We start from the raw sequence: 10,000 nt of genomic DNA, 5'->3' as shown, positions 1-10,000 counted from the left end.
GAATCAACTGACTGAGAGAAAACACTATATTGTTACTGCTACTGAATTTATTTACATTTTCGCTAGAAGCAGACTGTATGAGTGACTGACTGTTGCAAACGATACAGAGACACCTCCCTGACAATAACGCCGAGACAGCTTGTTTATTTCTGTACCACAACGCTTATAGTAGACTATATTAAAATCACCCCATGTTATTCTCCATAGAGACATTACTTCCGCGAAGCAGGGGAATCGAAGGGATGAGCGAGTTACGTCAGGACTTCGGTGCTCTATAGTGTGGTTTAAAGAACGGAACTTTATTCCTACTAAATCACGACCGTACGTTCACCGTGAATGAGTGGCGGCCGACCGGAAGCACTTCAGCGGCCCAAACTATTTGCGTGCGTGCGTGCGTGCGTGCGTGCGTGCGTGCGTGTGTCTGTGCGTGCGTGCGTGTGTGTGTCTGCGTGTGTGCGTGTGTGCGTGTGTGTGTCTGCGTGCGTGTGTGTGTCTGCGTGTGTGCGTGTGTGTGTCTTCGGGTGTGTGTGTGTCTGCGGTTGTGTGTGTGTGTCTGCGGGTGTGTGTGTGTGCGCTCCAGTGTTTTAGCCAACGTCAGCACTTTGTTTTGCAATGAGCCATAGATATTACCCTGCTCTCTCTCTCTCTCTTTCTCTCTCTCTCTCTCTCTCTCTCTCTCTCTCTCTCTCTTTTATTATCGGTCTATTATTTATGACCAGCGGGATGCTCCATGTTAACATGAACGCAGCTCTTGACCGTATAAGGATTTCCTGAAAGTCACGGAAATGTAACCGTTTGTGTCTCTCTCTCTCTCTCTCTCTCTCTCTCTCTCTCTCTCTCTCTCTCTCTCTCTCTCTCTCTCTCTATGTCTCTCTCTCAGGTCATCTAGGGTTCCAGGACAGCTTTGTGACCCCAGGTGTTTTCACGGTAGCTGAACTCGTCCGAGTCTCACAGAGTAAGTTCTCTCTCTACACCACACTGTAGCCACATACAGGACCACACTGTAGCCACATACAACACCACACTGTAGCCACATACAACACCACACTGTAGCCACATACAACACCACGCTGTAGCCACATACAACACCACACTGTAGCCACATACAACACCACACTGTAGCCACACAACACCACACTGTAGCCACATACAGGACCACACTGTAGCCACATACAACACCACACTGTAGCCACATACAACACCACACTGTAGCCACATACAGCACCACACTGTAGCCACATACAACACCACACTGTAGCCACATACAACACCACACTGTAGCCACATACAACACCACACTGTAGTCATACAACACCACACTGTAGCCACATACAACACCACACTGTAGCCACATACAACACCACACTGTAGCCACATACAACACCACACTGTAGTCATACAACACCACACTGTAGCCACATACAACACCACACTGTAGCCACACAGCACCACACTGTAGCCACATACAACACCACACTGTAGCCACATACAACACCACACTGTAGCCACATACAACACCACACTGTAGTCATACAACACCACACTGTAGCCACATACAACACCACACTGTAGCCACACAGCACCACACTGTAGCCACACAGCACCACACTGTAGCCACATACAACAACCCTACATTGCCTCCAATGAGTCGGTCGGTGTGAGCTCGCCACCGTCGGTGTGTGACTGTGGGAAGTGAGGACGCTGGCGTCGACTGTTCACCAGCGTATGCACTGTATGAATGAATGAACCTTCACCTCCCAATGTATGAATGAATGAACCTTCACCTCCCAATGCACTGTATGAATGAATGAACCTTCACCTCCCAATGTATGAATGAATGAACCTTCACCTCCCAATGTATGAATGAATGAACCTTCACCTCCCAATGTATGAATGAATGAACCGTTGTAAAGCGCTTTGAGCACTTGGAAAAGCGCTATCAAAATGCAATTAATTATTATTATTCATTATTATAACATACAGCACCTTCACTGTTCTGGTATTTATATTGTTTTATGAGTGTAATCTCTCTCAGCTTCTCCACTGCTGCTTCTTAGGCACTCTTAGGCCAACGTGAAAGAGGAAGTGTAGACGTGGTGACGTCACCTTTAGCTGCGCTGTTCTTGTAAAAAGCAGTGCTGCCCTCTAGTGTTGCTTCCAAGTATAGGCCAACCTCATGAAACAACTAAATCATTGAAGTATTATTAGTTTGAGGTAGATTAATTTCTACATGTTTTTAACCCTAGAACACTAAACATATTGTTTGTTACACCATCACTATAAACGCGGGTATATTTTACCCAAAAAAATCAAATACTCCATAAAAGATATTTCTCATCTAAATATATTGCTCTTCTTTAATATTTCATCATCCCCATTTCATGGGGAGGCCCTTTATTGGGGGGGGGGGGGGGGGGGGGGGGGAGGGCAAAAATCGGTGAAAAAAAAAGAGAAATGAACTTGGGAACTTCTCCAATAGATTAGATTAGATTAGATTAGATGTATTGTCACTGCACATAGTATACAAATACTTTGACAATGAAATTAATAGTGGCGTCCAACCAGAGTGCAATACCTGCATGTCTTCTTCTTGCTGCGAGAGTGAGGTCTAGCCAACACCAACTCGGGATTCCTGGATCGCTGCCCTCCACAAATTCCTATCCAACATCAGGTTCTTGAGCTCTGCAGTGTTGTCAGCCAAGCTGTCGCGCCGCAGCACGTCTACATTAGGTGTACACTTCTTTCCCCTCCTGGCTTTGCCCTGGGTTGGCTCCCATAGGGTAAATTTACTTGCCTCAAGTTCTGGGTGCCTGACGCAGTGCCCTGCCAGCCTCATCCTTCTCTCTCTGACTTTGTCCGTGACGCGTGGCAGGTCCCCATAGAGGTCCACATTTCTGATGCGATCCATCCATGTGACACCTAGCCATTCGTAGCACCTGCATGACGAACCATGGATGTGGGAAACACAGCTACCTTCTGTGAGGGTTAGGGTTAAGACCCAAAGACTAAGACCAAACAATACCTTATAATGAATTACAAAAAAAAAAACCTTGTTAACTCTTTTAAGCTTTTAACCCATTTTGGGCGGGAACCCCTTTTGGTGTTTTACACCCTCAGGCCGGGAACCCATTTTGGGGTTCTGTACAGTATGTACAGTATTCAAAAATGTAATTTTTGTTGATGCTGCTATATAAATATTTGAAGTTTTTCAGAAAACTTAGGTTAGGTTTTAGAGGCGTAGGTGGTTTCCACCGGGGTAACACCAGTCATGGCTGCCAGTTCCCACCTGATGTTGTGTGGGAGTCCAGACTGATCCAGACCGTACTGAATAACTGATGTTGTGTGGGAGTCCAGACTGATCCAGACCGTACTGAATAACTGATGTTGTGTGGGAGTCCAGACTGATCCAGACCGTACTGAATAACTGATGTTGTGTGGGAGTCCAGACTGATCCAGACCGTACTGAATAACTGATGTTGTGTGGGAGTCCAGACTGATCCAGACCGTACTGAATAACTGATGTTGTGTGGGAGTCCAGACTGCTCCAGACCGTACTGAATAACCGCTAGCTTACATAATGTCTTGAGGCTCGGACTGAAGTCTAAGACATACAGGTCACCTGAGGATGTGCTTTTGTATTTTCCATTCTCTAGAATCCCTTTGTTTCCTCCAAAGAGGATGATACGATCTCCCATCATGCAACAGCACACCCTAGACATCGAAGGCAGGCGTTTCCCCTTGGGCTCAACCTTCTTCCAGGAGAAGGTCTGGTGTCCAACTTGTAGATGTCATTAGTGTATTCAGTCCCGGTCCATCCCCCATGAATAAACATGACCTTCCCCAAAACTCAAGGTGAGGTTTTCCTGTTCCAGCGGTCACAAGGGTCAACTTCCTCCAGATCAAAGACACTGTGTTGAAGACGTTCACATCAATCTGCTTGTCGTTAGCATTTCCACCGAATGAGTAAATGTGACGTCCGAATGCAACAGCCTTGTTCCAGTAAAGCTTTGGAGCTCCGTCCAGATGTAGCGTCCAGTGGAACATTTCTCACACCGTAGATCAGGTTGGATTTATCACGTCTCTCTGGAACACAATGCCGTCCTCCTGCTGCGCTCGCCCTCTCTTATTGGTTCAGTGGTGCACATGGCACGCAAAGCTCTGACCAATCGGCAAGGCCCATGTGTCGGGCCGGCCAATCCAGGAAGCCGATGACCGTTAGATAGATAGACATATATAAATAGTTTATTGATCCCAGAGAGGAAATTGAGATGGCCCCACAGCTCATACAGGTTACAAATACAGCACAAAAAGGGTTAAAAAGATAGACAAATATATTAACCCATAAATAACTAAAAGCTATAGCAAGCCAATAGTCCAGTTTATAAGCCTAGCGGCCGACCATGGAGCTAAAGAGTGTGATTGCTGTTGGTACAAAAGTGCTCTTGAATGGTTTGTTCTTACACGTCACAGAACGAAACGGGTTCTTAGACGTCACAGAACGAAACGGGTTCTTAGACGTCACAGAACGAAACGGGTTCTTGGGACCACTTTTCTGGTCTGCCAATATTTTGTGGAGCGGATGACTCACATTGTCCATCATGGCCCGCATCTTATTCTGTGTGCATCTCATTCTCCACAGCAGACTCCGGTGAGTCGGGCCTGTCATGTTGTACCTGTCCGATGGCTTGAGAGGAGCAGACTTGTCCCTCCCATAGTAGTGACAGTCCACCACCGTCTCGTTTGAGTCCTGGAGGTGTTTAGGAGTGGCTGGTGCATGGTACTGGGGGTTGGTGGTACTGGGTTGGTGGGCCTGGGCTGGTGGTCCTGGGTTGGTGGTTCTGGGCTGGTTGATTAGCCGTTGTGTCAGCGAGTCACCATAGCTTAGTTTTCATTTAGTTTCCCTCAGTGAAAAGAGGTACCTTTATAGTTGGTTGGTTTGGTTAGTGGTCACTGGTACCCAGTGGCGTGCACACGTAGACGCTAAGGGGTGCTTGAGCACCCCTTGGTGGCCCTCTCTGGACCAACATGCCCTTTTGTCAAGTCCATTTGATACACTTTTCTTTCCTTGTTTTGTATTATTTGTACGTGTATAGTATGTGGCCCATGGTGACATCGATCAATTCTGGATTAAAAGCTTATAATATATTTATTTATACATTTGTCATGATGTTGTATGTCTGCAGTTTACATCCAAAATAATGCGTCACTCTCTCGGTTCTGCACTGCTGTACTGGAGAAGTATATCACTGAGGGTAGGCAAATATGCTTTTTGTAAGCGACTTCGTCATTCTGGGCTTGTGTTGTCTGTAACGTCGCTTGGGCTTGTTTTTCCATACCTGGTTGCTGGTTTCTCTCTCGAAATCTGGCGTGTGTGTGTGTGCGTGTACTACACGTGGTGACGCGCAAGTTTGTTTACTGTGTGACTATAGTGTGAGTGTCATGGCGGAGCCCGCGTTTCAAATGGATATATTCTTCCTTATTTCCTTCAACTGCTCCAATCCAGCACAAAGAATAGTCAGAGTAAGTTGTTGAGTCCAATGCATATTATGATTCCATTCCCACCGCCGCCACGAACGTACGCTTAGCTTGATGCTAACGCGACCCCCCCCCCCCCCCTCTCTCTCTCTCTCTCTCTCTTTAACATGCGATAGAGATATGCGTCTCTCTCTCTCTCTCTCTCTCTCTCTCTCTCTCTCTCTCTCTCTCTCTCTCTCTCTCTCAGCAGGGAATGCTTCAAATTGACATTGGTTGTTCAAGTTAAATTGATGTGTTGATGTTAAAATGACCAGAGAGCAGGCTCATCAAAAATGTAGGTTAGGCTGTTTCTGCTGTGCAGACCTGTTTTTGACCCGAAAATAATGACTTTATAATCGGAAATAACCGATTTTTTTTTTATGTTGGCAATTGGACCCCTCCATCTGTGAAGTACTGGTACTGGTGCATGGTTCCACGCGCCAGAGAAGGTGCCCTTTTGTTTCACTTGAGCACCTGCCCCTCAAAGTGTCTGTGCACGCCACTGCTGGTACCAGTACTGGGCTGTGTCTGGTGGTACCTCAGTGAAAAGAGGTAGTGGGCTGGTGGTACCGGGCTGTGTCTGGTGGTACCTCAGTGAAAAGAGGTAGTGGGCTGGTGGTACCGGGCTGTGTCTGGTGGTACCGGGCTGTGTCTGGTGGTACCGGGCTGTGTCTGGTGGTACCGGGCTGTGTCTGGTGGTACCTCAGTGAAAAGAGGTAGTGGGCTGGTGGTACCGGGCTGTGTCTGGTGGTACCGGGCTGTGTCTGGTGGTACCGGGCTGTGTCTGGTGGTACCTCAGTGAAAAGAGGTAGTCAACGAACATCTTAGTTTTAGTCGACGAAATCAACACTGCAACTAACTTTAATTCAATTACCTCTGAATAAATTGCTGCTACTCGCTGCCGCCGCAAATGTTTTTTTATACTAAGTGAATGAATGCAATACTTTCAACAGCATAAAGCTATAACGTCTCCTGTATGGATGTATGACTATCTCTCTGACAGAAAATGCACAATCATTTTAGTTTCACAAGATATAGTTTTACCCAAAGAGTTAATGCATAACACAGCTTCTGTTTACACCTTTAATTTATATGTATTTATTTATCTGTGCATCCATTGTTTTATACCTTGATTGTCTTGTTCCACTTGTGGGGGTGGGGGTGGGGGGGGGGGGGGCAGAAGGAGGCATAAACTCGACCTTTAAAAAGTGCCGACACGCAGAAGGAGAGAGAGAGAGAGAGAGAGAGAGAGTGACAGAGGGATCCATACGCACTGTCGATCGCCCCGCGCTAACAATAGGAGATGTAAAGTGCCTGTCAGCATACGCTCTGATCAAAGACACATTGATTACACACGCACGCACGCACACACGCACACACACACACACGCACACACGCACACACACACACTGGTGACCTACAGGAGGGAAAGCACCATAAGGTGTGTAGGGGTGTGTGTGTGTGTGTGTGTGTGTGTGTGTTTCGGGGGCATGGGTTGGTAGTGCTGTCGCCTCACAGCTAGAAGGTCCCTGGGTTCGATTCCCACCGGGGACGCTGTGGGTGCTGGGGACGTGCTCCCTCCTCCGCGTCATCAGAGCCCATACCCGAAGGCGGGGTTGGCGAAAGGGCCTTTCTGTGTGGAGTTTGCATGTTCTCCCCGTGTCCCCTATAGGGTAGGTACCCTCACAAAAACATGCAGTAATCCTGGTCTCTAAACTGCCTCCCCCTGGCCAGCCGGGGTGCCTGATGGAGGGGAAAGGAACTGGTTGGAATAACGTGTGCCTTCCAGGCGCTACGTCCAACCAGGGAAACTTGGACACTCAGGCATGAAGGAAGCATGAGTTCAAGTCCGTTGCTCTCCCCAGGTTGGCGGAGGGTGTGTAGAGCCCTGGATCACAGGCACACCGTTAGAGCATGCCATAAGGAACATTTTTGGCTATAGGGCCATCTCAGATTCGTCCCATGGCAACCATTTTCCAAAATGCAACCTGCTGTTATTTTACAAATGCAGCTTCTAGACCACCTAGGATCTCCACTCTGTTGACTAAGGATGAGGAATACACTGGTACTATTTACATTTGTATGGTGACGATGGCCGCCACCCGCTGTTCTTTTACAGTAACTCAAGTTCTAGACCACCTAGGATCTAATCATACATTTCGACAGGTGATCAGACAAGCAGACAGACACGTGGTTAGACAGACAGACAGGTGGTCAGACAGGTGGTCAGACAGACAGACAGACAGGTGGTCAGACAGGTGGTCAGACAGACAGACAGACAGACAGACAGACAGACAGACAGGTGGTCAGCTAGCTGAAGTGTTTCTGCCAAATTGTGTGTACCGTCTCTCTCTCTCTCTCCCCCTCTGACACACACACACACACACACACACACACACACACACACACACACACACACACACACACACACAGTGTATTGCAGCAGTCAGCAGCTTCGGCAGCATCAGTTCTCAGGCAGATTGCTCAGAGCTCTAAAGAATCAGATATAGATTAAAGTGCAGAGGAGAGACGTATGCACCGCATGACTTTGGGCACAGCGCGTGTGTGTGTGTGTGTGTGTGTGTGTGTGTGTGTGTGTGTGTGTGTGTGTGTGTGTGTGTGTGTGTGCGTGTGTGTGTGCGTGTGCGCGTGTGCGCGTGTTCAGGTGAAAGTTAAAAGCTAATGCACTTTGGGGTAATCCACTGACCACATCCGCGTGCGCTGTAGCTACAGATTAGAGTGTGTGTGTGTGTGTGTGTGTGTTGTCGTTCCATTCTGTCTCCCACCCCCACTTCTCATCTTCTGGTAGACCGTGCGTGCGTGCGTGCGTGCGTGCGTGCGTGCGTGCGTGCGTGTGTGTGTGCGTTTGTGCGTGCGTGCGTGCATGCGTGCGTGCGGTAGCAGGTGACCTTGGCTTTGTGCGCCCATTACACAATTCACTGGCAGACCAATCGAATCTGCTTCTGTCGATCAATAACCTATTAAAACAACACACACCAAGAGAGAGAGAGAGAGAGTGCAACAAACCATGTGCATCCCAGATTCGGCACAAACAAGGGACTAAATTAATTTCGCTCCTATGCCACCAAAATGTGGAACACCCTACCAACAGTCATTAAGACATGTGAATCCCTTGACTCCTTCAAAACCGCTCTCAAAGGGCACCTATACGGACGGCTGCAATTCAAAACTGGCCCCCTTAAAATCTGAATCCCCCCCCACACCCCTTTTCCCCTCAATGTTTATGTTTATTTTCCCTTTTTACCTCCTTTACGTACGTGTGTGTGTGTGTGTGTGTGTGTGTGTGTGTGTGTGTGTGTGTGTGTGTGTGTGTGTGTGTGTGTGTGTGTGTGTGTGTGTGTGTGTGTGTGTGTGTGTGTGTGTGTGTGTATATTTTTTTTCTTTTTTAAGAGTAAAGAGAGCCTATACTGTCAGCTGTCCAGCAGTCTAAATATTATTCAATTACATTTCAGAATGGTAGAGCTGAGGCCTGAGACCTACCATACCAGGCCTGAGACCTACCATACCATACCAGGCCTGAGGCCTACCATACCAGGCCTGAGGCCTACCATACCAGGCCTGAGACCTACCATACCAGGCCTGAGACCTACCATACCAGGCCTGAGACCTACCATACCAGGCCTGAGACCTACCATACCAGGCCTGAGACCTACCCTACCATACCATACCAGGCCTGAGGCCTACCATACCAGGCCTGAGGCCTACCATACCAGGCCTGAGGCCTATCATACCAGGCCTGAGACCTACCATACCATACCAGGCCTGAGGCCTACCATACCAGGCCTGAGGCCTGAGGCCTACCATACCAGGCCTGAGACCTACCATACCATACCAGGCCTGAGGCCTACCATACCAGGCCTGAGACCTACCATACCAGGCCTGAGACCTACCATACCATACCAGGCCTGAGACCTACCATACCAGGCCTGAGGCCTACCATACCAGGCCTGAGACCTACCATACCATACCAGGCCTGAGGCCTACCATACCAGGCCTGAGACCTACCATACCATACCAGGCCTGAGGCCTACCATACCAGGCCTGAGGCCTACCATACCAGGCCTGAGGCCTATCATACCAGGCCTGAGACCTACCATACCATACCAGGCCTGAGGCCTACCATACCAGGCCTGAGGCCTACCATACCAGGCCTGAGACCTACCATACCAGGCCTGAGGCCTACCATACCAGGCCTGAGGCCTATCATACCAGGCCTGAGACCTACCATACCATACCAGGCCTGAGGCCTACCATACCAGGCCTGAGACCTACCATACCAGGCCTGAGGCCTACCATACCATACCAGGCCTGAGACCTACCATACCATACCAGGCCTGAGACCTACCATACCAGGCCTGAGGCCTACCATACCAGGCCTGAGACCTACATACATACCAGGCCTGAGGCCTACCATACCAGGCCTGAGACCTACCATACCAGGCCTGAGGCCTACCATACAAGGCCT

At 48.7% G+C, this 10,000-nt stretch overlaps 1 pseudogene across 1 annotated transcript in view; it reads left to right on the top strand.

Annotated features, from left to right (window-relative positions):
- LOC308319521 (nuclear factor 1 A-type-like) overlaps positions 1-10,000 on the top strand; it is a 43,464-nt pseudogene that overhangs the window by 2,883 nt on the left and 30,581 nt on the right. The window contains exon 3 of the transcript XR_013966211.1: positions 881-955. The product of XR_013966211.1 is annotated as a nuclear factor 1 A-type-like (transcript). The remainder of the gene's footprint in view (positions 1-880; positions 956-10,000) is intronic.

Source organism: Protomyctophum bolini (assembly GCF_963924005.1).
Source record: "Protomyctophum bolini genome assembly, chromosome: 8".
Taxonomy (NCBI): Eukaryota; Metazoa; Chordata; class Actinopteri; order Myctophiformes; family Myctophidae; genus Protomyctophum; species Protomyctophum bolini.
Note: the sequence above shows the minus strand (reverse complement) of the source record. Positions and strands in the feature narration are given on the sequence as shown.